At 38.5% G+C, this 24,868-nt stretch overlaps 1 pseudogene; it reads left to right on the forward strand.

Annotated features, from left to right (window-relative positions):
• Positions 1-21,900: 21,900 nt before the first annotated feature.
• Positions 21,901-23,501, forward strand: LOC147451104 (2-C-methyl-D-erythritol 2,4-cyclodiphosphate synthase, chloroplastic pseudogene; annotated as a pseudogene).
• Positions 23,502-24,868: the final 1,367 nt, after the last annotated feature.

Consider the following 24,868-nt stretch of genomic DNA (forward strand, 5'->3'; position numbering starts at 1 on the left):
AAGGTGAGGCATCTATTTTGCATTGACACTGTCTATCGGTGAACTAATCTATGATAAGTTCTAAATCAAGACATCGACTGAATATGGAGGCCCCAATCTTGTGGAGTAGAACTCTCTCCAAGCATTACATTTGTGGAGATTAAGAGCTATAATGGAGACTCTAATCAAACACTCTACCATCTCACAAACCATGCGGGAAGTTTATTTTTACCTAAATAGAACTATAAATGCTGAATGGAGTTTCATAATGAACCATGACCGTATGGTCAACGCAGTACTCATTTCAAGGTTCCAAGCTCGCTAAACTCCGTGCATGTTCTTGGTGACATAACACTACCAAATTTTCCTTCTCCTCAAGATACTCCTTAGAAAGGCTGAAAACCTTGTCTATTCAATTTACCTTAATATGATTCCATGTTGGGATCTTGTTTGGTGCTATCCCAATGGTGCTTATGTTGGTGGATAGATGATTAAACATTGCATTGCAGCTTGCATTTGTTGTCCCACCTCGCACCTAGAATGTTTTCCTGGCTACTTTAGCAATATTCATGAGTAGGACATGCATATCTCTCTCTTACCTCCCTCATCACTTGCTTTCATAGGATCAATAGCTAATACTGCAAGGACTAATTTTAGATTGGTTGACAAGTAGTGAGCACAATGAAACACTATTACATGGCGTACCTCAGATTGTTCGTATACTTGAAGGACGTGTCACTGAATTTTGTACTTCATCGTGAGGTGGCATGTTGCATTGCACTATTACATCTAGAGACAAGAACACTGCTTGAAAACGACATCACTAAACATATGTACACTTTGTTTCTCAACATTTACTTACCTCCAACAAAAAGAACAAGCTCTCTACTTGGACTCGCCTCCACCACAGTAGACACTACCGTTGACATTTCCTTGCCTACGTCTATCACTTCCCCTAAAACCACCCACTACAATATAGCCCATGCTTTATGAACATCAACCACCATAATAATTATTTTGTACTCACGATGTTGATATTTCTTTGAAGTGTTTGGCATTCTACAATGAATCTACTACTATGGACACTTGGGGGTGAACATGAGGAAGTGCAACATTATCTCCAACCTCTGCACACTCCCTTTGTTCCTGCTCATGTGCCTCCTCATGCGAAGGGGAAAAGTCTAGCCCTGAGGTAGTATGAGATGCTTCGGGTGCTTCATCAGCCTCATGTATATAATTGGAAGGGGGAGATGGCAAGGGACCATGTTTTTGCTAAGAAGGGGTTATGGAAGGCCGGGGTTCTTGGTGAGCCTCTCGATTTTCAATGGAAGTACTAGGACTTGATGCCAATAAGGGCCTTTCAATCAACAAGTTATTTCCTAGTGATTGCATGTCTACGTCTTGACCTAGTTTAGAACCGGATATACTTGGATCCTCTCGGCTTGGTTTAGGACCAGATATACTTGCATTTATGGGAGGCTGGGTATCTTTGAACATTACTTGATATTTGTCCTTTTTTGTGCTACTCGCTTGTGTACAATATGTAAATAACCTGAATTCTATTAGAGCAATGTTTTTTCGTTTAGGCAACAAGAAGGGCAGGTAAATACTTACATATTGTACACAAGCGTAATATGGGTAGATTGTGGGGCTCTTGTAGGTTGTTCCAAAGTTGGAGATGGAAGCACATCACTTTTGTATTCATATTTGAGGAACTCTGATGGACATTCATGATTGCTGCATCGTGGGCTTCATTGTTCATCATCCTCCTTATCATCTTCCATATGTGTGTCCTCATTTTCAATTTCTTTTCCTTTTAAGGAACGTAGGTTCTTGCCCTAGTGAATGTATCTATAATTTATGTGAAGGAGTTAAATAAACATGACTTGGTAATAGTCCAAACCTATGTGTGGTTTTACCTCTTAGTGCTGCCTCGTCAATCTTGCCCTTCACCTCTGTGGACTGCTCTCACTCGTCGGGGGAAAAGGTGTCTTTTGGGAAGTCTAAGAAACGAGGATAGTTGACGTACACTTATTTGGGCCATAATGCTACATGTTATTCTTTCGTGTATATGCATGCAATATGCTTTACGTTCAACCACTCTTTTCTCATAGGGATCCTATTTTTCTACCACAATTCTCGTGTCCACTTGGTATATATTTGTAAGAATATGTATATAGTCAACTACAAAACTTCTTTAGCATACTCTATTCATTGACAACATTATTACATACTTGTAAAACGCCCGTTTGGCAACCATGTTAGTATCCTCCTTTTGTTTCTGCTTGTTTGCTTTGGAACCACCTTTCAATTGTTTGCACTCCACCTCATACACTTTGCCATGGTGCCTCGAGTGCCACTCCTATATATAGTGTTCACAAGGGTCTCATTTTCAGGGAGACGGTGCTTTCTTTAGTAGTGAGTATTGTCTCATTGCCTCTTTGGCAAGTCGATTCCACCAGGTCTCTTGTTGCAGCCATGTGCGGAACGTAGTGTGGTTGTCTACATCAATATAAATCCATGATTAACAATAATACTCTTTTTCTAGCAACTGTACATTACAAAAGACTTACTTAGTGCAGATTTTAGGCTTGCATATAACATCATTGGGTCATTGCTAAACCAAGGCCCTCATCATCTTACTATGGTGTATTTTTGATAGATCGGCACATGCAAGAGTATATATTTGTTTCTTGCTCTAGTTTATAACCATAAGCAAGCTAGAAACACGCCACAATGTTTAGATCAGCACAAGAATGCAAACTTATTGCCCTTTCAACCTAATTGTGTTTAGACTTACCTCCACCACTCTTCTCCTAGGACAACATCCGTAATTGTAGCTACACGTTACGTGTTTTGGCGGCCTTTTTTTTCTATTGTGTAGAATGCGGTGTGGTAGTGGGTAGTGAACTCCTTCCCGTGATCTTGTTGCACATATTTATCACAGATTGCAATGCCTTTGTGTACCTTTGTCTGTGTTGTGAAATTGGTTTATTAATTGTTAGATTTACTACATGCTGCTACTAAAGGTAAGTGTGTCCAATGAAACTCACTGCGAATATAGAAGTTGAGATAGCATGATAAAACGAACCTTGTACCATTGCCTACATGACCCTCCATGCCTATTCATTTTGGCATCTAAACCACGTGAGCAATTCGTCTTCAAAACCGTTGAGTAATGTATCCATGCTGGCTATGCCCACTACTCTAACCATACATAGCATGTTTATGAAGGATATTTTCACATAACCTTTGTCATTAATCCTATGCCAAAAAAATTGTATGCCATAAATCTAAGAAGCGAGAATTGTGTTGTAAGAAATCTTTAGTATAAATACACTAACCAATATAGACATGCCACCTTAGTGAAAACTTCTCTCTCCTTTTCTTTAGTAACCTCAACCATGTAGGCCTCCACACAGCAATGGTCTTAGGGTCCTCTTTGTACGCTGCCATGTAGATCAGTTAATATCGTTGAACAATTTTCTTCCGTACTTAACATAGAGTGAGCAACAAGAGAAAAATAATGTGGTATATTTGTATCGATTTTTGCATTCCATGCCTTAAGTTAGTGGTTCCTATCCATGTGTACAACATTTTTCCTTTGCATGCCTCTCCACCCCAATTTTTGCAATTTTTTTTCATTAAGTTCCTTGTTCAAATCCATCCAAACCGGATCCCACATTCTCTTAATATCATCACTTACTTCTAATGAATCCAAGTCTGGATTATTTCGGGAGAGCATGAACCAAACACAATGTAGAACATACCCATTTATGGAGAATTCTAGCGCTAGATTGTTGATCCAATCAATCAATGGTCATATAGCTGGATGAGATAACAAGCAATATAACGACACCAATGGCCGTGCTACCTTGCGAGTGACTTGCAATACCATGACATAAAAGCAAGTTTGAATGCAAATTGCTTCAGAAGTGCTGGATGAGCATTCTATTTTTGTAAAATTGTCATGCAAAGTGTCGTTGAGAAAATCCCATTTTAGCAACGTGGACTTCTCTGTAATACTGAAGAGTCCACGATCTTCATCCCCTGCATCCTCTCCTTTGCCATCTTCTTCACTTGAGTAGTTTGCAATAGGGACCTGCTTCTTTGATGGTGCCAATAGCTCGGATTGAGATTATCCCTTACCAAGGGCCTTTATTAGCTTCTCCATTTCTTCTTTCGCAAGGTTGACTTTTTGATTTATGCTAGCTGCGTCCTTCTTTGTAACAATTTCCCCCTTTTCATTGGTGGCTCTCAACTAGGGCCGTCCTCTCTTGTTTCTTGGGTCACTTGCCTACTTCCAACCACATTACTTTTCTAACCTGTCATCGTCTTTGTAAACAAGTACAAACAATTATTATCTTTGTTTGTTAATAAGCAGCTATTAATTTTGTTGTGGGTCACCTTTGCTCAAATTGCCTTTGTAGGAGGTCTGAGACGTCTGGTTTTTGAGGGCCTCTGATGCTACGCTAGTGGCACGGTGGAGCAACAACTGCAAAACCTTTTTCTCTAGAAGGTTTTAAACCTTGTTCTTTTGCCTCGACATAGAAAAATTTGTAAGGTTCACAGTTTCAATAACAAAGAAAAGGTTTACCAAGTCAATTAAAGTGCATTTTGAAAATCAATGAAAACTTATCCATAAATAACAGTAATTAGTATTTTTAGAATCATAAGCACAACTTTACTTCAATGAAATTTTTTTCATTCAGATTCGGACAAAATTCGACCTCTGAATCCTTACTAAAGGTTTTTACAACTAATTTAATTTTTTAAAAATAATAATTGAAGACTTTTAGTAATGATTAAAACTCACACATGGACTATTAGATATTTTTCACAAGGACCTTGTTAAAGCAGAAAATTAACATGAAGATAGCAAATTTGAAAATTAAAGTAGGAAGGTGCTGGAAGGGGACATGATAAACCTGCCAGGGTCTGATTTAGTAGCATGGGGCACCATATGGAGCTGGGGGGCAGCTTGGGGTGCCAGGAACTGCTAATTACAGGCCTTGTGTGCCAACTTATAAATATGCACTAGGCTTCACAATTTCAATGAGACTCAAAGATTGTGTCAAAATCTCTCGTGCTTAGAGAGATTCTTTTAAAAAATCATGAAGAGAGGAAACCTCTTAAGTGATTAATTAAGGTAATTAGTGCTAATCTTGATAGACTAATAAAAAACATATTATTCTATGTATAATTTTTCTCAATTATCTTATTAATTAGAAAAATTTAAATCTCTCTACTATTAATTACACTGTTATTTGTTATTATATTCCTAAATATTTAATCTTTGATTATGATAAGTAATTTAACTAATTATTAACCTATATTCTTGTTGGAATTAATTAATCTTAATCTTAATTAAGAGAATATATTTCAATTAAATTTAGATAATTACAAGTTAATTTTTATAGCTTGTACACATTGTTATAATATCGTGGAGATTAGATCAATTTTTTAATTATTTACTTAGATACAAATTTTATATTTTTAGCCTAAAATTGATGAGCAATTTAAAAATATAATTTTTAAATCATGAGATAAATCTCAATGGTAGATAATAATGTTAGACACTAGTGATAATTATCTCATAATTAGTTAATTAGTTTTATTAATTATTTTTACTTAAACTTTTTGTTTTTAGTTGAAAATTAAGGAAGATAATTAGTAAATAAGTTTCAAAGTTAGTGAGAGAATTTTTAGAGAAATATTATAGTTGTAAAAATCTATATAATTATCTTATATTTTCTTAATTATTTTTTCTTATTACTTTTATTTAAATTGTCTCTTTTGAATTGAAAATTAAGCAAGATAATTAGTAAATGAGTTTAGAAGATAGCGAGATAATTTTGGAAGAAAGATTATAACTTATTAACTTGTGATAGCTATTTTTTACTTAATTAATTAGTTTTGTTAATTATTTTTACTTAAATTCTCTATTTATAATTAAAAATTAAGAAAGATAAATAAAAAATGAGTTTAGAAGCTAGTGAGATTATTTTTAGAGAAAGATCATAGGTTTAAAAAATCATGAAATTTATCTCATAATTAATTAATTAAGTCTTTCATTATTTTTGCTTAGTTTTACTTTTAATTAAAAAATGAAGCAAGATAACAAGTAAATGAGTTTAGAAGTTAGTAAGATACTTTTTTAGAGGAAGATTATAGTATTAAAAACCCATGATAACTATGTCATAATGAGTAAATTAATTTTACTAATTACTATTACCTAATTACTATTGCTTACACTTCTTGTTATTAATTAATAATTAAACAAGATAATTGATAAATGAGTTTAAAAGTTAGTGAGATAATTTGGCAAGGTAGATTATAATGTTATAAACCTTTGATAATTATCTCATAGTTAGTTAATTAGTTTTGCTAAATACTATTACTTATATTCTCTGATTTTAGCAAAAAAATAAGTAAGATAATTAGAAATTAGTTTAGAAGTTAGTGATATTATTTTGAGAGATAGATCATAGTCCTAAAAAATTATGGTAATTATCTCATAATTAGTTAACTAGCTTTGCTAATTAATATTGCTAATTAATATTGTTTTCTCTATTTTTGGCAATACATTAAAAAGACTAGTTAATAAATTTACCTAAAAATTTCTAAGATATTTTTTAGAGATATATTACTCTTATAGGAAGCTCCATCAAATAATTACTTTAATAATAATTAAGAAAAAAATAAGCTATTCTTGACCTTGTTTAAAAGAGAAAAATTAAGAAGGTGACTCAATTTTTTTGAAGATAATTACTAGACCTTAGGAAGCTTATAAGGAATCTAGGATAAAAATATCTTACACATATAAGTAGGTAGAAAATTACTATGTCAAAAAGTTACTAAATTTGACTACAAACTAAAGAGAAAAGCTAGCAAATTAGTTTTCCAAAAATTAGACATGGATTCATTGATATCACCCTCAAGAATCTACTTATAATACTATGAACAATGAACTGCTCTAGGATTTTAGTAAAAACAATTAAGATAATTGAGAAAATTACAACATGAAAGAGTCTGTGGTAAGCTTGAATTTTGATAAATCACATAAAGGTTAGACATCTTTTTATAAGGATAAAGATCATGGCTCCCAAGAGGATCCGGGCCAATCGGTCAACCGTAGAGGATGATCACAAAGAGAGCAAGGGCCACACATGATTATCATGAGATCGATCCGAGCAGCATGCCTACGGATGAGAGTATTCAAGCCCCTGAGCCTCAACAAATCCTTGATTAATCATATGTAGGTTTTGGTTGTGAATGAAGCTCATAAGTAGTTCAATTATTTTTTAACATTATGAAATTGCATCCGTCAAAGAGTAGACAATGACTTAGAAAATGTTAGAATTCACCAAAAATTGGAAGGGTATCTTCCAAGAAATAATCATGCAATTGTTTGGAACCTAAGAAATAAATGCTTGGGTTAGCCTGATTGAACTAGGAAATATTTGGTTGATCATCCTTAAGATAGCTTGTTTTAAGATATCTCTAATTCCTTGAAATATTTTCACTTCAGGTGATGAGCAATGATGGCTTGTCAGCCACCACTGATGAGTTTGTTACTTTTACTTTGTGCATGTGTATGTTTGTATATATCTTAGGATATCGATGTTTATCCTAGGGGAACCGCCCGATTCTATGGGCAATTGGTTTGGCATGTGTGCATCCCAAACTTTGGGTGATGTCTTTTCCACCCCAGACTATGAATAAGGAAGGGTGCCATTTTTCACCCATGTATAAGTGTGTGCTTGAAACAAGTTGAGTGCGGGTCAGGTTTTTCAAGGATTATTCTAAGTGACCATACCTTGTCTTAAGTTTAAAGATGTTTTTTTGTTAAAGAATGTTTTCCAATGTTGTTTTCAATACTTCTTTTAACAAATCACTGTGACAGGAAGTTAAAATGAACCACTATTTTAAGTGTTGAAAGATTGTAGTAGTAATTAGAAAACAAAGAAGCATGTGTGAGTGCGGGGTGGTAAGTGGGGATCGACTAAGGTTGTCAATCATGGATGGGTGGACCAAATTAGTTGGGTAACTATCTTTTGTGCACTAACGTTAGAAGACTTCTTCAATGGAAGAGGAGTCCACCAACGGCTGTGACCTCACGCATGTAGAGGGTAAAAAATGTTGGAAGAGGATACCTTAGCCCATTTGTAGAAGTTACAAGGCCAAAAAAGTTTTGAAGCTTTTAGATTTTGTCCCATTTTTTCTTGCGAGACATGACTAGATCTTTTTCTAGGGCTATAGTCCCAAGCCATTGCCAATGGAGATTGTCTATTCCCCAGATTTTTCTTAAGACTTTTAGTTTTTCATGGATGGGTGGACCAAATTAGTCGGGTAACTATCTTTTGTGCACTAACGTTAGAAGACTTCTTCAATGGAGAGGAGTCCACCAACGGCTGTGACCTCACTCACGTAGAGGGTAAAAAATGCTGGAAGAGGATACTTTAGCCCATTTGTAGAAGTTACAAGACCGAACAAGTTTTGAAGCTTTTAGATTTTGTCCCATTTTCGCTTGCGAGACATGACTAGATCTTTTTCTAGGGCTATAGTCCCAAGCCATTGCCAATGGAGATTGTCTATTCCCCAGATTTTTCTTAAGACCTTTAGTTTTTCTTAGACTTGGAGACTTTTCAAGGACCCCATTTTGAATTTACTATCAGCGGGTTGGGGAACTTTCACTTGGTATCAGAGCATGTGTTAATGAAGGTCTTGAACCTAGAAAGAGTTTAAGGTATCAGGTTGAAATAAGTGGTTTTTGACCAATTCAATTGTGATCTATATAGCTGAAAAGAGAGAGAGGAAGAAAGAGAGAATTTTTTTCCCGTCCTTGTAAGAAGATTTCCATCAGGTCTATCACAAATTCGTGGTTTTCAATGTTATGTTTATAGGAGCATGTGTATCTCGATGTTACTCAGTGTGAGAAAGTGTGATGAAGTTATTAGACATAATGTTTTCTCCTCCCAGTTGGGAGATCAGTTGGTCAGGGTCTGGTGGAATCTTCCTCATTGATGCAAAAGAGCTATGGGGTTTTGCATTGAAGATGAAGAGACTCAAATGGGGTGAAGGACTTTGAGTGATTGAAGTCTACTTCTTCATTGGAACAAAGAGCCCAGATAAATCCCTTACAATAGATAAGGTTCAAGTATCTCTGAAACAATGGGTATTTGATGAGGTGTCTATAGTAGTCTACCCAGGTAGGATTAGACCCGTGGGTGTAGACCCCCAGTTTTAGAGGGCCAAAAGATTTATTTTTTGATCCTATGTCGAACCCACCTATGGTCCACAGGCTTCTAGTATAGGGTTGTTGTTACCCTTGTACATATTAGGATCTTCATGGTTTGTATCAGCTCTTGTATGTACTATGGTTTATTTGGGGTATTCTATGACATGTACATTTTGAATAAAGTTAGTTTTTTTACTACTTGACCATTGTAATGCAAATTAAGTGAAATTTTTTCTTTGCTTTGAGTAAGTGATAAGTTAAAAGTACAAACAAAGTAGATATTCATTTAGTAATACTAAACTCCACTACTTAATCACAGGGTAACACTCACATAAATAGTCTTTACATAATTATGCAAGAGAAAAAACATTATTAAAGCAATCCAAACTCCCTACCTTAAAGGGAGAAGGACCCAACTTAGAGCACGATGCCAAAGCATGGCTTGATTCTATGGACGACTACTTCTTAGCCATGAGAACTGCCCAAGAAAATTAAGTGATGTTAAGTATGTTCCGCCTCAGCGGAGATGCCAAACTTTGGTGGAAACAACATTGTAGAGACAATCCCACAGTAGCCCATCTTGGGAAAAGATGAAGCAGGCAGTCAAAGAACTCTACCTTCCTCTTGCACACCAGGCTATTAAGATGAACAAGTTCTTCAGATTATGCCAACTATGGCTCTCACTGGAGGAGTACTACACCAAATTTGTGTCCTTATGACGCTATGATCCCCAGACGACAATGGAGCGATATATTTTCCATTTTTGTCAAGGCCTCAACAAACCCTTGAGTACACGCCTTGAAGCCATAAGGTTTACCTCAATTCAAGATGCCCTTCTCAGGGCCAAACCTCTTGCAGCAACATTGGACACACCTTCTCCCAATGTTAGGTGTTATGGATATAACCGAAGGGGCCACTATAAAAGTAGTTGTCCACAAGAGGATGACACTAGATCTACAGCCATGCCTAATTGCCAACCTCAAGCAAATCAAGGAAACATATAAAGAGGAGGAATAAATGGAGAATAGGTAGGGGAAGAGGAAGTGGAGCTCAAGAATATGCAAGAGTAGGAGAATCTACACTAATGAATGAGGAAGATGAAAGAGCTACATTGTTTGTTGCAATTGACAATTTGGATCTTGTTAGAAATATATGGTCATCCAAACTATTGCAAATCGACAAGGTGAAAAGTTTGAGCTACTTATAGATTGTGGTAGTACCCATTCTTTTCTTTCTCCAAACTCCTTAAGGAAGCTCAAATTGAGCCAACATCCAGTCAAAAAACTAGGAGCTAGCAAATGGAAAAGAAATTCTTTCTCATTATTTAGCCCGGAAAGTAGAACTTGGTTTCCCACCTCATCCTACTTTTGCACCTTGCCAGTAGGGATTACGGCGGTATCTTGGGAATGGACTGATCATCCAAAGACCAAGCCCACATCAATTGTGTAGAGGGTAGTTTTTCCTTTAAAAATGAATTAGGGGAGAAAGTATTAGTAAAGGATGTAATGGGAAACCAAGGGCTCATTTAGTTAAGGCTATCACACTTATCAAGGGTTTAAGTAAGGGACAACAAATATATATGGTTAAACTAAAAAAAGCTGAGGATTTAGAGACCGACCAACTTCCAGGATGTCTTAAGGAATTTTTAGACATATTTCTAGAGGACCTCTCGAATTTACCTCCCCCAAAGGATATAGATCACGAGAGATAGAAACCTTTCTAGGTAGTAAACCTATTTACAAGAGGCCCTACAAAATGTCCCTACTCAAAGAACAACTTTGACTTATAGACGAGCATGGGTTCATCCGACCAAGTACTTCACCATGGGGTGCACTTGTGTTGTTCCACAAAAAAGAAGGATGGATCCGCATTCCTCTACATAGATTGCCAAGGTCTTAACCAGGTGTGTATGAAGAACAAGTACCCTATCCCTCGTTGAAATGTTTACAGTAATTGATCTCAGGTCAGGATACCATCAAATACGAATCAAGGAAGTAGATATTACAAGACTACATTCAACACTCAATACGAGCACTATCAGTTGGCTCCACTTTTTTACTAATGATTACTATGCAAAAGAGATTCCTTGATTGTGTCTGTGAAGAACAAGTACCCTATCCCTCGCATCGACAAACCACTGGATAGGTTACACGGGGCTGAAATGTTTACAGTAATTGATCTCAAGTCAGGATACCATCAAATATGAATCAAGGAAGTAGATATTTACAAGACTACATTCAACACTCGATACGGGCACTATGAGTTGGCTCCACATTTTTACTAATGATTACTATGAAAAAGAGATTCCTTGATCGCTTTGGCTTATTTCAATAGCTTTCTTGTTTCAAAATACTGTATATCATGAAGATATTATGGTTTTTTCACAAAAATCTTAGAAGAATATTTCTGATTTGTTTCATCCTTTCTCTTGATTCTTTGATTTGGTGCTTAATTCTTGACCCAGATTTTGGTGCTAGACACTAACATAGATTTTTGAATAGGAAATTGAGCCTTGAGGATGATGTTCTTGTGGTGCTAATCTGTCGGGTACTGTGTACTTTGCTATCTATATCTGATCTTTTTCCCTGCTTGGGTATTTGATTTATAAAGGCTATATTTTAATGATGAGCTACTGAACTTTGCTTGAAGTCTTGTGTATACAATATATGGTTTCTTACCTTAAACTATTGATGCTCCTATGGTCTTACTACCTAATGATCATGCTAATACAATAGAGTATTGTTAAGATCATACATAACTTGGAAGCCTGAACCATAAAAATTCTATTGATGTTTTTGATCCTAGCTTACTGTGGTATAGCTTGGTGGTGGTGATAAGTTGGTCTTTGAATCCTGTTGCTTTTCAAGAATCTTTGTTGCCTCATATTGGATTGTGTTTTTAAATTCTTGCTAAGATAATGAATACTATCTTGGGAGTTTCTTAGCTCATAGCTTGTGCTTGCCTTGTATTTTAACCTTTAAAAAACCCTAATTTTTTTGTTGATAACAATGGGCTTCAAGGCTTGAAATGATTTTGAACTTTATGTCTAGCTTCAAATAGATGGTTTGCTGACTTGGTTGCTACTCTGGTTTTGCAATTTGGTTGCTACTCTAGTTCACAAGATGGTTGCTAATCTAATGTTACAAACTCATTCTTCTTGTGGTTTACAATCTTGTTGCTTTATCCTTGCAAATATCTGGCTCTTGACTAATCATATTTCTTACTGGGATGTCTTTTTGCAATGGATCTTCCTAGTTACTTGCATTCTGTCTTTGGAAAGTTGTGTCTAAAAGGATTGAGTTCTAATAGCCTACTAATGGAATAATAATTTGAGAACCATATTGCTAAAAGTAGAGTGGATTATTTCATATGATTGTCTTGGTTACATGGATGCTATGATGAATGAAAGATATATAAAGTAGTACTCAACACTCACAAAGTCAATGGTTATTTTGTCTTATGGGTGACTGCCCCATGAGTCCATACCCCGACCTTTCCTTGAAAGGTGAATCTGGGATTAACTTGGATGCATTTCAATATATCTTCTTGTCATGCTCCACTTGGGATTTGGTGGCTTGAAATTCATTTTCATTGACAAATTGTGAAACAATCCCCTTGTATATATGCATGGTGGCACTTATAAGATGGTGACCATCTCTTGCCCTTATTAACTTTTGTTTCTTGATCAATCTTGCTTCAGAGCAGTGATGTGCAAAACAATGATTATCTTCCCTCAATTAGAAAGTTTATACCTTGTGATTTCGTGCTTGTAACCCCTTTTGCTTGGTGTCTTTGAATCACCTTATCATCCATAGAGCACCCATATGACCTTTGGCCCATCTGATATGCTACCAAGGTCAACTTCCTCTGGTAAGTCCTATTGGACTCTGCTACTCACATAAGTTTGTGTACCTTGAATTCATACTACTATGTACTTGGGTTCTTCTTATTTCCTATTGCATGCTTGGGATACTTGCCCCCATCATACCTGTAGCATTGTATGATGGCTTGGTTATACAATTGTATTTGCTCTAGCTTATGGCAACCCTATGACATTTTGAACAGACACCATTTTGGCATGGATTCTATGGGACACAACACAATGAACCTTTTAGCTCACATTTTATGGCACAATGCATCTTGAATGCTGTGGTGACTTGCACAAAGAATTATAGTAAGAGGTGATAGTGACCTGCTATTGCCTACTCCAAAACGCTATAAAGGCAAGGGATCTTTGTCCCTCACTTATCTCTTGGTTACCTTTTCTTTCTGTCTTCCTTAAAAAATAAGAATAAGAGAGGATAAGTGATCACAAAATACAATGATGATATGTTGATGATCTTTTGCGCATGTTTGACCTTACCGTAATGTATACAACATGGAATTTTTTGGAGATATTCTTCTCTTCACATGTTTGAATAGTTTTGGTTCTTTGGGCATGTTGATGCTTATTCTTGTTTTGAGAGGTATTGCTTAATAGATTGGCTTTACATTAGAAATTTTGGATTAAGTACACTATTAATGAATGTTCATTGTCAGGCTCCTCATAAGATACTCTCCCATTGAAACTGTCCTGGCAACACGCTTGGAGCATGAGCCTCGAGATTCTAACCTACTAATGAAGAAGCATGGAATGGATCCTCCCTGTTGGTGCTACTAAGTTCATCAGCCAGATATGCTTCACTATTTAAACAAGGTGAGGATTTCTCTGTGCCCCTCACTAAGCCTTGTCCTTTGCATTTTGTGTGTGTATGTGAAAGAGAGTTTTTGAGGGCAACTTTTGCTCAACTATCTGCTCTATAACCATGGAATTGGTGGAACAAGGGGTCACTTTGCAGGTCGGTAGCTTACTGGAAACATCTCATGTTTTGCTTTTTCCAAGCATAGAGTCTGCTCTTGCTTGGATGGTTATGTGATGTGTACATTGTGTTGGGTTCTGTTTTTCTCATTATGTTGCACTATATGATTTTATATGTTTGGTGTTAATACACCATGGTTTGACAAGAACCCATTTAGTACTTGTGCGATTATTATCTATTGGATTTATTAAACTACCTATGATTTACTGCACCTTATTTTGTTTATGTCTGAATTTAGGGGTTTAAAGTGTGCTCTGCATAATTAGGAAGGGTTTCTTGTGAACATGTCTCCACCTATATTTGTGAGCCAACTCGGCTATGCTGAAACTCAAAGAATATCTATCTCTCCAACCACTTTAAACATACATCAAAAAACACTCATGTGTGTGTGTCAAAAACATCACTCACTGATGCGGATGCTGAGAGCACCAAAAAAAAGAGATTTGATGCTAGAAGGTTGATGCCAAAAGCATTGAAGGGATAAAAATTGGCATGTATGTGTGTATATGCATATACACACACCCTTTGTTGCTTGCCAACACCTGAGAGCTCACACTCTCTCCTTTACTGCATTGCAGATTTGCCAACATTCTCTCTCTGTCTCTCTCTATCTCTCTAGCATTGCACAAGAGAGAGCTCACAATCTCTCCTTTACTTCATTGCAGGTTTGCCAACATTCTCTCTCTCTCTCTCTCTCTCTCTCTCTCTCTCTCTCTCTAGCATTGCACAAGAGAGAGCTGATAGTCTCTCCTTTACTTCATTGCTTGTTTGCCCAAATTCTCTCTCTCTCTCTGTAGAATTGCACAACAGAGAGCTCACACTCTCTCCTTTACTTCATTGCAGGTTTGCCAACATTCTCTCTCTCTCTCTCTCTAGAATTGCACAACAGAGAGCTCACACTCTCTCCTTTACTTCATTGCAGGTTTGCCAACATTCTCTCTCTCTCTCTCTCTCTCTCTCTCTCTCTCTCTCTCTCTCTCTCTCTCTCTCTCTCTCTCTCTCTCTCTCTCTCTTATGCAACAAAACGTATGTCGCAAAGCATATGAGAAAAGAAGCAAGAAGGTTAAGGTGTCATCTCAAGAAGAAAAGCCACTTGAGGAGTATGCAAGTCCACCACCCAACAAATAGGGACACGTGATCTATGAGACCAACTCACGCTTGCGAATAAGCTTTTGGAATTGTAACGGATATCCATGGAATGCGGGAATTGGCATTGATGAGCTTACCAATGACTCCGATGTGATACCTCTTGTCAAAACATGGAAGCATGATGCACAACGAATTCTTAGATTTGACAAATACGATGTGTATTCTTTGTGTGGGCCAAAAATGCAAAGCAACGAAGAGGCCAAGGAGGCGTAGCATGTATGACCAAAAAGGTTTTGAAAGATGTTTCCATTGTCAAAAAAGATAAGTATAAACGCTACTTATGGTTGAAAATCGGCCCACCAAATGGTCAAGTCATGTTTGTGGCTGGTTGCTACATTCCTCACTATGACTCCAACTTTCATGCTCGCTTGGATATGGATAGAGATCAGCCCTTTGTTGAACTAGAGGAAGACATTGCTCATTACAAGGATCAAGGTGAAGTCATTGTTTTTGGAGACATAAATGCTCGCACAAATACATTACAACACGACACACAACAAGTCGACATGCCACATGTCTCAAGAAGAATGGATGACTCATACATGTATAATCAAAGTTCTAATGATGCAAAAGAACTGGATCACTATGGAAAGTCACTTCTACATATGTGCAATAGTACCGGAATGCTCATTGCAAATGGCGTATCTCTATGGCAAGACACCAATGAATTTACATGTAGAAAGCACAATGGTGATAGCGTGATTGACTATATGTTGTTCTTGGAAGTCGCTCTAGAATGCATACAAAGCTTTACACTTGGTGAATGGAATCCGGAATTGGATCTTAGGATGTTATGTATTTGTAAGGTCTCTACTTTCAAATTTCACACAAGTTCTATTACACATTTGAATTTTTTTAAACCATCACTCATTATTTAAGATATTCAAGTTCAAATTATGAATCGTAGGTTGAGAAAACCTAGAATTTAAAATTTACGCTACAAAATTCTGACATGTTTAGCTATATGAATCACTAACTAACTTATTGCAAGACTTATTTATTGATTGTAGAGTTTTCTTTTACTGCTGTAAAGTTAATATAAGACTGTAAAGTTTAACTTAAAAATGTAAAGTAAATTATCATTAAGAAAATAAATAAAATAATTATAAAGACAAAAGAATACACAGAGATGACACATGAAGGCACATGGACTCACCTGGACTTACATAGGAGGGGACAAAGTGGGACACACTGTCACATGAAAAGGAGAGGCTAGTCTTGACTAATCTTAATGAGGGGGGGCTATGTGGCCTTATCTTTTGATGATAATGACAAATTGGTCAAGATGATGGGTACCACAAGGGTACCAAAAACGCGGGTATGATTTTTGAGGGAAAAAAAAATTTAATTTTTTTTAAAAAAAAAAATTGGGAAAAAAAATTTGGACATTTTCTTTTCTGCTATAGAGCATCCATGCTTACACTTTAGACATAGAGATTGCCTCTATAGCGCTCACGAAGTGCTGCCACTTCTCTAAGCGAGAAGGCGTCCACAAACCACTAAGAGAGCAAAAACTCTAGTGGACTAATAAGGTGCGTATTAATTAAGTATTCAATTAACTTTAGGAATGATGTGTGCGTGCTATCTCTTACTCTAATCTCTCTAATAGATTAGTAAGATTCAATTAGTTTTAAGAAGGATATGTGTGTGTGTGTGCTATCTCTTACTCTAATCTCTCTAATAGATTAGTAAGATTCAATTAGTTTTAAGAAGGACATGTGTGTGTGTGTGCTATCTCTTACTCCGGGAATTTCAAACTCCGAGCAAACCTTTCCGAGAAATCATAAAAGCGAGCAAAACCCAACAAGATACATATAGAACTTAGATCATAAAAGGAAACATTTAGCATCAAATTACATATTATCTATCTATCATTGTTCCTCCTCTAGCATTCCTCATGGAAACTTCAATCATCCACCCTTATATTAACTCCTTGATTATCCAAGGTTATGCTCCCTTCCTCGAAGCATGGCTGATGGTCATAGGTAGTCAAGCCGTGGTAGATTCTTGGGGGAGAGAGAGAGAGAGAGAGAGAGAGAGAGAGAGAGAGAGAGAGAGAGAGTGCATGCATGTGTATGCTTTTTTGTGGAGGGGGGTTTCTCAATACATAATATTATGGTAAGTGCTTGACAGGAGAGAGGGTTGTTTCAAAAAGAAAGTGTTGTCAAGAAATGCCTAATTTAGGGAAGATATAGAAGAGGTAGAGTTGGTAGAGCTTATTTGCAGGTTGGAGTCAATATGAGAAATGTTTGTTTGTAGTCTCTGGTTCTAGATTGTATCTTATTGAAACTGTAGATATATGTTTTTCATGGGTGACTTCATTTTTTCTAGCTCCCAAAAAGGATGTCTCAAATTACAATAATGACACTTGAGAAAAAAAGAGGAAAATAAAAATTTCCTCTACATACTTGAAAAGAATGGTGTGAAAACATTAAAGAAATTATTAAATTTTCAAGACTTTTATAAATGTCATTGAAAGAAACTTTGTATTTTCAAGAAATAATTTTTTATTGTTCACTTAGTTGTAGTCACAAACCCCTTTTGAACAGATGTAATAGTAGCCAAAAGGCATATACAATTTGCAGAGAATCTCACAAATCTAAGTGCACATAGGTAAAGCAATTGTTTCCTATATAGCCAAAATGGAATGTACTAGTGAAGCTGCACATTGTTGGTTACATTTTTAAGTTCTCCTTGGCTTGTTCTTACAACATTTAAACGTTTCATCTTCTCCCCTTGTATCCCTCTCTCTCTCTCTCTCTCTCTCTCTCTCTCTCTCTCACACACACACACACACACACACACACACACACACACACACACACACACACACACACACACAGGCTTTGACTAATTTAGAAAAAAACTATCCTACTGTAGGTGACTGCCTTATCATTCCATCTACAATGCACGTAGTCTTCAATGGCCCAACCTGAAGATATGAAAGAGTACCACATTTTCTATGAATGCCACATAAAGGTTTTGATATACTACAAAAGTGAAAAATGAGTTGGGTGCAACAACATCCACAATAATTCGATCGACAAATTCACCCTTGTTAGCATCTCTACCTTCTCGACCGGAGGATAATGTACCATGCCCAGAGGGCTTCAACATATTTCTCTCTTCTTTTAAGATTCTTACAAGGTCGTGTCACCCAGGATATGCAACATTTTGGCTCCACTCTTGTGGCTCCCTTTGACATGTCCGTTGTCCTCATGCTAGAGCCTCTTGACTTCCTTTGGAGTTGTCCCACCTACCCTAATATGCAATGCTCTATTTTGCAGAATGTGAACAAAGTGAAATACTAGTGTGCACCTACCTTAGCACCCCACAAGGTATCCACCTCCAAGGGGTGACTGGGTTGTTGTTTGCTACAACTAGCAACATTGTGCCAGTTTGGAAAAGGCAAATATTGGGGTCCCTAGATTCATTAATATATTTGGTTTTGAAGGGGTTCGGCAACAAGGAAAGTCTAGAAACCATTTGGAGAAACACTAGCTGAGGCGAGAGGGTCCTCAAGTTCGACCGTTCGTGCTGGCATGGACTATTTCAGACAGTTTCAGATCCTCTCTCTCTCTCTCTCTCTCTTTGAGTTTTGAAAGTTCTCCCTCTGTAACTCTAGACTCTCCCTCTCTCTCTCTCTCTCTCTCTCTCTCTCTCTCTCTCTCTCTCTCTCTCTCTCGTTCGCGAGATGGCTTGGTTATCATGAGGGTATTTGTTGTGTGCATAGAGAGAGAGAGAGAGAGAGAGAGAGAGAGAGAGAGAGAGAGAGAGAGAGAGATGGCTTGGTTATCATGAGGGTATTTGTTGTGTGCATAGAGAGAGAGAGAGAGAGAGAGAGAGAGAGAGAGAGAGAGAGAGAATTCCCTACTAGCTCATTTGGGTACCCATTTTAGACCACAAAAATGGTTATAGACTTACAAGGAGCACTAGTGGCCTATGAGATAGCTTTCCTTAAAGTGTTGCAAATATTAATTGCAAGCTCGTGTCTTTGCAAAGCCAAGTCCTTCAAATTGTTGAAACTTTCTTGAGTGAAGTGGACTTATCAATAGCCCATGACCCTTGACATCTGTAACGGGTTGCCGAAAGGCGACGACAATGAATGTTGAAGAGGCTCATGTGGCATGCTCAAGATGGTGCTAAGTTCTGGGCAAAGCAGATCCGGCATGAAGGGGCTCGTTAGGGCTGCATGTTGGAGCTGGCTCAACAAAAGCGGCCATGGTAGGCTAGTGGCTAGTAGGACGAGAAGCTAATCCGACACTGCATGAAGTTTGATAACGATCCTGGCAACCTCAACTCAGTAACCAAGAACTAATGACAAAGCAAGTGAGAGATAGAGTGAGCATAGAATAGAGACACTTTCTCTTCACTCCGTCTTGCTGATAGATACGAGCTAGCTGCTACTCCCCTCCATGCATGAGCCATTGAGCTAGTGACTGCAGCCTTTAGTGAACTGAATGCGAGGTAGTGAGGGGATCCATGGTTGCCAAGTCCACACACAAGATTTTATGCAATCGTGCCCCCCCCCCCCCCCCCCCCCCCCTCTCTCTCTCTCTCTCTATCTCTCTCTCTCTACAGAAGCCCTCAGAGGACACAAGGTGAGTTCTAAGGGCCAGCAAATAGCAACCACCCAAACTTCAGCCTCTAGTAGTCAATTATGGAGTTTACAAAATTCTCTCTTTGGGGAGTGTACATCCTTCCAAGTGCATGCTACGTGGGTCTGTATTGAAAACAGATTTGATGTACGAGTGGGCCATCCCTCCTGACTGCAGACCCTGCCTACTGGTCACCTTGTCAACCCCAATTCTTTGTAGCATGCGGCCACCCTCTAGAGTATAACCTGCACAATGCGCAAAAATGCATGATTACCTGTGTGTATTAGAGAAGCAGGCGATCAGGAGAAGAAGAAGAAGAAGAGAGTTTTAACGTCGTAGGAAACTATCCCAAGAGACCTTAAAGATCTAGCCGGAGAGAGAGAGAGAGAGAGAGAGAGAGAGAGAGTGTGTATGAATCATGGGCAAATTACGACTGAAGATGCAGGCAATGACGCCGAGTGTGTGGTATCGCAGACTAAAGATGGAGCTGCGCATGCGCGTAGGTGGAAGCCCTCACCAGCAAGGCGCCATCAACTACAAACGATGGTCCTCTCAACGCAAGCAGTTGGGCTCCTCCCGGAATTAGCTCATCATTAAGGGCTCCCCTCTCCCCAGCTCTACTCTTTCCCCTATCTTTGCTAGCTTCTCCCAGCTTGAAGAGAGACATTGAAGAGAGACAATCGCTCACATCCCCCAGCTCTCTTCAAGAGGGAGAATGCCTCTCACATACCTCGCACACAATAACACCTTCGATTTAACAGAGGGAAGCCCATTTTGCCAGTGCGGAAACCGAATTAGTCCCCAATTGGGAAGAGGGGGAAACACAGTACTTTGCCAATTTTGCAACTCACTCCGCCAATCCAGGGCCCGCCGCACTAGAGTAGCCCCCTCGTGCGTCAGAGACACAAAGCCTTCAAGACAGAGTCTCCGAAAAAAGAGAATCCCTTTCTAAAGCTCCCTGCACTGATACCCCATTACCGATCATATGGTGCCCTCCAAACTACAAAGCTATCTTTCTTTCCTCTGTTCTGCTCCAGGTCAGTAACAGCCTTGCACAGACTCCCAAGGCCGGCGCGGTGCGCCCCCTCTTTCAAGCCGACGCCCCAACTCTCACACAAGGTCCAGGCTCTCGCTCGTACAGTAGAACTATCTCTGTAAAAAAACTCTCTGAAAGAGCGCACATCGGCGCGCGCTCTTTCAGAGAGTTTTGTTTTATAGAGAAAGAGGTCGGTCTCACCGATTTCGGAAAAATGGTAGGAGGTCAGAATCAGACAAAGATGCCTTTATTTAAGAGGATCAAAACTAAAGCATGGTGGGCGATGAGACAACGAGCATGGAGAGGAAGGTGGCACACAGTAGTGCAACGATGCGCAGGAGCCAATAGGCCAGGGCAGAGCACGGAGCCTCGTGCACTTTCGCATGAAGCTGGGGAAAACGCAATTCTTTTTTGAAGTAAAAGTACACTTTCAGAGGACGAGTAGCTTGCGTGCATGATGGTTAGGGTATGCGATTTAACGGTTTGAAATAGTTTGGGAGAGTTCAAAACTTGCAGAAACTTGTAATTTTGCACCTCCAGCAGTCCTGCAAGGCAGTAAGGCAGCAAGGCAGCAAGGCAAAGGAAATCTATCAGACTCCAGGCAATCAAAGTGGAATCTTGCCAGTATATGTATGTAAGAGACAGCAGTTCCAACGTGAGCAATTTTCATCACGCTGGAGAAAGAGAGAAAGAGAAACGGCTAAATGCCATGAAAAGCCCATGGCCCTCTTTTTCTCGTCGGTTGCGCGTTATTTGCTCATTGACAGTGACATGAAAATATCTCTAGCACATTATTACATATCAAGATGTTGACGATGTCCTGCATACTTCTCTCTACGTGCTCTGAGAGCCACTAACGTTATGCGATCTTCTCAATGTCCATCATTCGCTCTATTGGCATGGGGTATATGCAAGTAATGTGAAATAAAAGAGGAGGTAGTAGGACATGGGGTATTGCACGACGACGACGACAATACAAGAGAAACATGTTGGCGGCTAGATAGTGGGCATGAAGGGGCTTGCAACCAGGCTCCATCGATGGCGGTTGCCACTGACAAGGCGGCAGTGCAATTTCAAAGGCCGGTAGGGAAGATAAATCTTTAGATTTGGTGCAGCCAAGTGAACAAGCTCGTCCTAACGGTTAGACACATAGCTCTCGGATTATTGCGTTCACACCCACCGTGGTTCAAGACCGGCATTGAGGACGAAGGACTATAAAATCTCAGAGAGAGAGAGAGAGAGAGAGAGAGAGAGAGAGAGAGAGAGAGAGAGAGAGAGAGAGAGAGAGAGAGAGAGAGAGAGAGAGAGAGAGGTTCCTCCATAATTTGTGTGTTGGTGTTCACCTTTTGGCTTCGTTATCATGAGAGCTAAGTGGAAGAAAAAACAAACTTGGCACAACTGAAGAGTAGAAGGCGAAGAGATATGAGGGCACACATCGAAGTAGTCACCTGTGGTCTCTCGCAGTGCAAGGACTTTTTTGAATACTTGCAAATTTTCATGGAGATTCTCGAGGCTCGACATTTTGTCCATGCTGGACATTTTTTTGTAGACATTTTTGTATCTAATGCAGTGTTAAGAAAAAAACAAATTCACAAACATACAAAATTCCCTTCAAGATAGATTTAAAGAGATTTTTTTTTTAAATAGCTGATAATTTACTCTAATTTCTTAAATTTTTCAAGTGGACTTTTTCCTTTCCTCTCCCATCAACCAGTTATTTTGATTTTTCAACCGGCCCAAGGACAAGTTGAGGCACACTTTTCCCAAACAGTGATCTGTTGAAAATAGATAGCATATTGTCCTGATGATAGTGATATTGTTTCTCGGTTTATATATATATATATATATATATGTATAGAGAGAGAGAGAGAGAGAGAGATCTAAGCATCTTCTCTCACTTAGTAGCATTCTTCCTAGTGGGTGGACATGATCGTCCAGGTAGGAAGATTTTCATACCACCTCATCTTGAGCAGACACAAGCTCAAAGCAGACTAAATTTTGCTGCAAAAAAAATAGTATGGAAAGTCCATCTTGTTGAAACTGTCATTTCACATGTGGATAAGCCTCTTGTACTACCTTTAAGAGTAGGGTCTGGTTTTGGTCTTCACAAATTGGAGCCAAGTTTGCCTCTTATAATTGGCGACACCAGGATGTGAAGCATATTTCAATAGTGATGTGCTTGTCCATTGTGTGGTAGATGCTATGTCCTTCTGACATCTGCCAGATTTTTCCAAACAATGATCTCTTATAATTGGCGACACCATGATGTGAAGCATATTTCAACAGTGATGTGCTTGTCCATTGTGTGGTAGATGCTATGTCCTTTTGACATCTGCCAGATTTTTCCAAACGATGATTCCAAATGGAAAGAAACCGCATCTTCAATTTTTGTGAAAGAAGTTGTTCAATATTTGATGCATGAAGCGAGATATACTATGGGCAATTTAGATGTCACCCGCTTATTACGAAGGCCAAAGTGGAGTCCCCATAAGGAGGCCATAAAGTCGAACCTCTATGAGCTTCTTATCATAGATCCTTTAGTAGTTGATGTTAAGGTCAAAACCCATGAAAAGGTCGATAGCTTGGGAGAGAATCGTAGCATTGTTGCCCACACTGTTATGTTATTGATGAAGAAATAAGAAAACAATATATAGTAAAGATTTTTAGGCTTTAATTGCTAGTGGTGTTTCTACCAATTAATTATTGATTAAGCAATGATTCAAAGAGAGAGAGAGAGAGAGAGAGAGAGAGAGAGAGAGAGAGAGAAGAGAGAGAGGGGGGCAAAAGAGGAAGAGGAAGAGACTTTTTAACGTCATAGGAACATTCCATAAGATACTTCACATTTCTATCGACAAGTCTTGAAGTGCTTCTCTAAAGGGAAGGTAAGGGAAGGGGAGATAGGCAGTTGCCGAGGCGTGAGATGACGCCCAGAATGGCACCGCTGATGTTGTGGTGGGAGTACACCCATATTAGCCCAGCTGGGTACTGCAATTTTGTTTTTCCGTGGTGTGAGGATGGCGCCCAGATTGGCACCGTTGTTGCTGTGGCGGGAGTACGTCCAGATTAGCACAACGAGTACTTGTCGAGCGGTATGGGACGCTCATGAGGACAAGGGTTTTTATAAATAATGTATATACCGATCGGACATAATAGCGCCAGTAGAGATTCTTAAGTGAACCTAATCCAAGCGTTGTTGGTTTAAAATTGGATGACTTCTTGTTTGACTATTGTTTGTAATACTGTTTGAAGGGTTGTTTTAACGAACCAGCATCATAAATAAAGTAAAGGAACATGTATGTTTAAACAGTGTGGTAGTAATTAGATAACAAAAGAAGGGTGAGTGTGGTGTGGAAAGTGGGAGAATGATACCCCGACGGTATCATTCTATGGACGGGTGGACCCGATGAATCGGGTAACTTTCCAACGCTAGAAATTGTTTTTTTTTAAGTCATAAATCTTAAAAGAGACAAACCTTGGCGGCTGTGCTTCTGAAACATGGGGAAAAAAGCGCACAGGTTGGTCACTCTAAGATTTATACTTTTAGTTATAATTGATTATAGATAGTTTTTAGATAGGGTTATGGTGGTCACGCTCCGCCATAGAGAGATAGGACTAATCCTTCACTAACGGTTCATGCTCGTAGCTACATAGTAGCTAAGGCAATGTCCGTTGGTTTTTCTTCTCAGGATTGGAGACCTATCAAAGGTACTCCGCTCCTCTCGACAAGGGGCAGGGACCTCACACTGGTATCAGAGCCTAGGTTAAAGCTTGGGGAGATTTTTAGATTGATGTTTGGATATTGAAGGATGCGAATGTTTGAAATAATAGAAGAACCTAGAAAAATTGTTTTGAGTTTTTATATGGTATTGAAGACTGAACTGTCCTGGTAGAGGAAAATGTTCATTCAGCCTACCAGAAATTCCAGGTGTTCACCATCATGTTTGAAAATGCATGCCAATCACCAAATTATCAGTTTTGAAAAAGGGTGCATAGAGGATGGGTCATC

The sequence above is a fragment of the Adiantum capillus-veneris genome, chromosome 9, assembly GCF_014529385.1.
Source record: "Adiantum capillus-veneris isolate H3 chromosome 9, ASM1452938v2, whole genome shotgun sequence".
Taxonomy (NCBI): Eukaryota; Viridiplantae; Streptophyta; class Polypodiopsida; order Polypodiales; family Pteridaceae; genus Adiantum; species Adiantum capillus-veneris.